This window comes from Anolis sagrei, chromosome 3 (genome assembly GCF_037176765.1).
Source record: "Anolis sagrei isolate rAnoSag1 chromosome 3, rAnoSag1.mat, whole genome shotgun sequence".
Taxonomy (NCBI): Eukaryota; Metazoa; Chordata; class Lepidosauria; order Squamata; family Dactyloidae; genus Anolis; species Anolis sagrei.
The window spans coordinates 93908214-93914213 of record NC_090023.1 but is presented as its reverse complement, the minus strand read 5'-3'; the positions used below and the strand labels follow the sequence as shown (position 1 = coordinate 93914213).

The following is a 6000-nucleotide window of genomic DNA, read 5'->3' as shown; positions in this document are numbered from 1 at the left end:
TGGTTCAAGGCACTCTCAGAATTTTCCTCCAACACTACAGTTCAAAAGCATCTGTCTTCCTTTGCTCATGGTCCAGCTCTCACACCCATAGGATACTACAGGGAATATTCATGTCACAGAGGAAGACAAAGGCATCCCCTCTCTCAACAAATCCTGCCAAGCAACCTAGTGATAGGATCACCTCCCCTCACGAAGGGACTTGAGGGCCCCCAACAATAATAACATAAATTGACAGGCCACTTGTAGGCACACACATTTGTGCCAGGCAGGAACAGGGCTGCCTGCTAGATCAACATATTCCATGGTTAAAGTGAGCAGGCACTTTTTTGCTGCGCAGCTCATCGAGAGTGCATGGTAGCGGAGGAATGTGTCACAGTAATGCAGAGAGCTGTAATGATGTCAACTTGTTATTTACTTTCCAAATCTGAATGACTGAGCAAGGCGAAAGGAGAATCAATCAGCCACAATGTGACCCTGCAGGCGGAAAAAACACAGCACTCTCACCAGTAAGAGGTTGGGGGATGGAAAGCACATGTAACCAGGGCAATGTTGCATCATTTACTTGCATTGCTTTTTGTACTGCTCCCTTTTTTCCCCCTCTCCCTCTCGCGACTGAGTGTTATAGCTCTGTATGAAAGCTGTACAAGCGTAGAGAAAAATAAGGAAAGGAAGGGCTAATTCGAGACAAAAGGACATCAACATCTGTTTCTAGGATTGAGTGGCAGCTCATATGTAATAAAAACCCTATTCTGCTGAATCACAATTATGGAGACCGTGTAAGTCCATATTTTAATGTGCTATGATTATTTCGGAGCAGCAATGTTTGTAAATCACAAATAAAGTACATGGGGGTATAAATATTATGGGCTGTGTAGCCTGCTTTTGATTGGTGAACTCCCAATTATATAATTATGGATTTAGAATGGTTTCGATTGATTTTAAGTTCATAGTTATATGTAGTAATTAGTTATTATGATTTCTTGTGTGTGGTGGAGGCTCTTTCTTTGGAGACTTTTAAGCAGAGGCTGGATGGCCATCTGTCAGGAGTGCTTTGAATGTGATTTTCCTGCTTCTTGGCAGGGGGTTGGACTGGATGGCCCATGAGGTCTCTTCCAACTCAATGATTCTATGATTCTTTGTGTACTGTATGTTGGCACTGAATTTTTGCCATTAGTATGTTGTAAACCTCCTTGAGTTCCCCCAGGGGTGGGAAAGGTGGTATATAAATGCAGGAAGTAAATAAATAAGTAATAGAAAAGCATGAACCATTTTCTGAGAACCAGGATCTGGTTAGATTGAGAAAAACGATACCAGTTTGGCTTAGGACTTTCTGAAAGAACTTTTTCGAAAGGGGGATTATTACAAAATAGTAACTGAGCATGGATATTGTGACATTGCCTGACTGCTTAGTGGTTTGGTGCAGGATATATCTTTGTGTGTGTGCATTATATCTATATGTATGTGTGCACATGATATTTATCTGTATCTATGTGTGACATTGATTGCTGTGCATTTCGTAAAAATCTAATTTTTGTATTTCCTGGAATATGATTTTACCATCCCCACCCCCATTCCTTTCCTATCCTTTCCTATAGAGATTGCCTGTCTGTGGAAATAATACTGATATTGAAAAATACATAAACAGTCCAGATATGGATGTGAGGTGTGCTTTTTTGAAATATGTATATTGACTGGATTGCTGTGGGTTTTCCGGGCTGTATGGCCATGTTCCATTCTCTCCTGACATTTCACCCATATCTATGGCAGGCATCCTCAGAGGTTGTGAGATCTGTTCGAAACTAGGCAAGTGAGGTTTATATATCTGTGGAATGTCCAGTGTGGGTGAAAGAACTCTTGTCTGCTTGAGGCAGGCGTGAAGGTTGCGATTGCCCACCTTAATGAGCATTGAATAGCTTTGCAACTTCAAAGCCTGGCTGCTTCCTGTTTAAAGATTCCACAGATATATAAATCTCACTTGGCTAGTGCAGATCCAAGGCCCGGCTTGATGAGCATTGAATAGCCTTGTAGCTTGGATGATGAGATTGGACAGTGTTTTAACTAGGAGACGCAAATGATTTATGTCTTATTGATCTTGCTATGGTTTTATATTATATGTTAATGTTTTAAAATGTTTAAAATCTTTTTATGGTGTCTTATTGATCTTGTTATGGTTTTATATTACATGTTAATGTTTTTGAATGTTTTTATGGTGTTGTTGGGCATTGAATTGTTGCCTCTGTAAACCGCCTTGAGTCGCCTGCGGGCTGAGAAGTGCGGTATACAAATATAGTAAGTAAATAAATAGCTTCAAACCTGGCTGCTTCCTGTTTATAGATTCCACAGAGATATAAATCCCACTTGGCTAGTGCAGATCCAAGGCTCAGCTTGATGAGCATTGAATAGCCTTGCAGCTTCAAAGCCTGGCTGCTTCCTGTGTATAGATTCCACAAATATATAAATCCCATTTGGCTAGTGCAGATCCAAGGCTCGGCTGGATGAGCATTGAATAGCCTTGCAGCTTCAAAGCCTGGTTGCTTCCTGTTTATAGATTCTACAGATAGATCAATCCCACTTGGCTAGTGCAGTTCCAAGGTCTGGCTGCTTCCTGCCTGGGGGAAATCCTTTGTTGTAGATAGATTTTTGCTGACTCCACTGGGTGAGCCTTTGACAAGTGGGTTGGGGGAAGGAAGGAGGGAAGGAATAGGAAGGGAGGCAGAACAGTTTTGCTTGAGTGGCACCAAAGCAGGTCTCCATAATCCTTAAAAGTGACTAAGGAGTTACTTCAGGACACAGGGCTGGGGAAGAGAGGGAGAAGAAGGGCTGCTCTTGGCATTTTTGTTTAATGCAAAGCAAAGAAAGAGAGACCACACATCCACACAGCCCCCCCCCCCGCCCTTGATTTCGGGTCAATATGCTGATGTCCAGCCCCACGGGATGTCTCTAAGGATTCCTTCCTTGGATGGCTCTGGTGCCTGAGAGGAGATCTGCTACTTGCTTGCTTGCCGTCTCTGGGGGAAGCCTCTCCCTTGGCTGACTTGCACACACACACACAGACACACACTTCCCAAACACACACACACAACTGCGAGGGAAGGAGTGAGCGTTGGAGGAGGCTGGAGCAGCACCTCCTGACCGCCATTTCGCCCCCAGAAAACTTTCCCCCCCGCGCTTCCCCACTCGGGGACTTCCTCTGAAGCTTTTGTGTGTGTCTCTGTGTGTGTGTAAGAGGAGGAGGAGGAGGAGGAGGAGATTGCCAAGCCGCCTCCACGCTTTGGGGACCTCGCGAAAAAGGACGGCGAAGGAGAGTCGTCCCACCCGCCAAAGGGCGCCTGTCCCTGGGGGCGGCGCTGCTCCTGCTGCTTCATCACCACCACCACCAACATCCTCCTCCTCCTCGTTATTACTATTATTATTATTATTGGGGGGGGGGGCACCCGAGTTGAGGCGCCGCCTCCCAGAGGAGCCTTTCGTGGAGGGAGGTGAGTGAGCCCGCGAGTGGGTGCGTGGGAGGGGAGGGTAAGATAATGTCTATATGTACCCTTCTGCTCCCCACCCCCGCCTCGGTTGCCTGGCTTTGCTTTGCTTTGCCGTTGGGGGTTGGGCGAGAGTCTCCTGCAGGGATCTCCCCCTCCCCCCCCCCCTCCTCTTCCGCCCAGCTTCCTCGTGTCCCCCGCGTGGCCTGGCCCTTCCCCCTCAGGTGTCGTGGACCTTCTCTTCCTGTTATGATAAAGGGCCTGGGCTCAGTTTTGGAGGGTTCTCCACCCCGGACTCTCCACAAATTGTGTCACATATGATGGGGGGAGGGGGCTGTATGACGTCTAACCGTGCACTAGGGGAACCCTGCTTCTCTGTCTGTCTGAGAGGAAAGTCTCGGGAAGCCGGCGGAGGGGGAAGGGAGGCCACGGGCCAGGAGTTGCTTTTCCTTGGGCCCCGGCCCTTGGGGCCTTTTCTGGGGCCTTTGGGGAGGGAAGAGGGCAGAGGAGGGCCACCCCATGCCATTGGCAGAGAGGCAGGGAGGGCCGAACTTGGAGGTGAAGCCCTTGGGTGCCTTCAGGCATGGGCAAACTTGGGCCCTCCAAGTGTTTTGGACTTTAACTCCCACAATTCCTAACAGCCTGCATGCTGTATGGAGGAACTCTATTCCAGGCATGGGTGGCTGCAGGAAGGCATCCTATACCAGGCATTGGCAAACTTGGGCCCTCCAGGTGTTTGGATTCAACACTCACAGTTCCTAACAGTCTGCATGCTGCATGGAGGCACTCTATTTCAAGCATGGGCAAAATTGGGTCCTCCAGATGTTTTGGACTTCAACTCCCTGTAGGCTGTTCGGAATTGTGGGAGTTGAAGTTCAAAACACCTAGGGGGCCCAAGTTTGCTCATGGCCACCCTGTATGCTCCCGCTGCGGACCCCATACACACGCATACACATATATATGCATGCACCCCTTATACAGGATGTCCCAAATGTCTCCATACATAACAAAAAATTGCAAACTCAAATTATATTTTTAAAATTGTAAATATTTTATAGTTTTATATTTATATGTTTATATGTATATATTTATATATGTGTGTATACACACACACACACACACACACACACATATATATATATATATACACACATATATATACACGCAGATTAAACCACTGAGCTGCTGAACGTGCTGACCGAAAGGTTGGCAGTTCAAATTCAGGGAGCAGGGTGTGCTCCCACTGTTAACCTCAGCTTCTGCCAATCTAGTAGTTCAAAAATATGCAAATATGAGTAGATCAATAGGTACCGCTCTGGTGGGAAGTAACAGCGCTCCATGCAATCATGCCAGCTACACCTTGGAGGCAACTATGGACAACACTGGCTCTTCAGCACAGAAATGGAGATGAGCACTACCCCCCAGAGTCGGACTTGACTAGACTTAATGTCGGGAAAACCTTTATGTTTACAATGTTCCCTCACTACTTCGCGGTTCGCTTTTTGCGGACCCACTGTTTTGTGTGTTTTTGTCTCCTGGCAACGATAGAAGGGGGTTTCACCCTCCCACTCAGGAGAGAGGCAGCCAATCATTAAAAAAAAGTTTTTTCGAGAATTTTCACTTTTTGCGGTTCTGGAACGTAACTCCCACGATAAGTGAGGGAACACTGTACCTTTTATGCACACACATTGTACTTTCAGATATCCAGTACAACAGCGGGTTAAACCACTGAGCTGCTGAACTTGCTCACCGAAAAGTTGCCGGTTCAAATCCGGGGAGTGGGTGAGCTCTTGTTGTTAGGCCCCAGCTTTTGCTAACCTAGCAGTTCAAAAACATGCACATGTGAGTAATAATTATTTAATAAATAATTAAAATGAAGAACAAATTTAACAAATAAAACTTATTAGTATTTCAATGGGAAGTGTGGGCCTGCTTTTGGCTGATGAGATGGAATTGTTGTTGTTGTTGTTGTTGTTGTTGTGTGCTTTCAAGTCATTTCAGACTTAGGTTAACCCTGAGCAAGGGCCGGGTAAATGGCCTTGGAGGGCCGTATCCGGTCCCCGGGCCTTAGTTTGAGGATCCCTGGTATAATGTGAAATAAAAATGAAATTTTGTGCTTAAACTTGGGTCTCATCTCCCCAATTTCTCATTAGGTATGTGCAAATACAGCCTGACCCACATATCTGCGAGACTGGCATCTGCGGTTTTATTTATTCATGTCCTATATCCTTTCTAGGCATGCTCTAGATCCTCCCATTTCATTCTATGGTATTCTTGGGCTGGAAGGCCTTCGTTTCAAAGTATTATTTGTGGTTTTGTGTGTTCACACAAAGTCTGGGAACATATTTGCTGTGGACTTAGGAGTTGTAATGTCTTCAAAATCCCATGCCAAAAATTCACGCCAAAATAAAAATCCAGAACACTTTTGTTCCCAATCATTTTGGATTGGGAATACTTGACTTTGAACAGGGGCTTTGAAGCCCAAGGGAAAATAGGGAGGGTCTTTTTCTTATTCACAGAACCCCAT

General features: G+C 45.9%; 1 protein-coding gene across 6 annotated transcripts in view; it reads left to right on the top strand.

Moving 5' to 3' along the window:
• The first annotated feature begins 387 nt into the window (after nucleotides 1–387).
• The window catches only part of TBL1X (transducin beta like 1 X-linked), a 178075-nt gene continuing 172462 nt past the window's right edge, over nucleotides 388–6000 (top strand). For 4 of the 6 annotated variants that reach the window (XM_060769922.2, XM_060769927.2, XM_060769923.2 and 1 more), the window contains exon 1: nucleotides 2944–3479. The gene's annotated coding sequence lies outside the window, so the exon portion shown is untranslated. Of the gene's footprint in view, nucleotides 507–578; nucleotides 777–2943; nucleotides 3480–6000 lie in introns of those variants that run through there. The other 2 variants (XM_060769926.2, XM_060769924.2) reach the window with 2 other exon arrangements.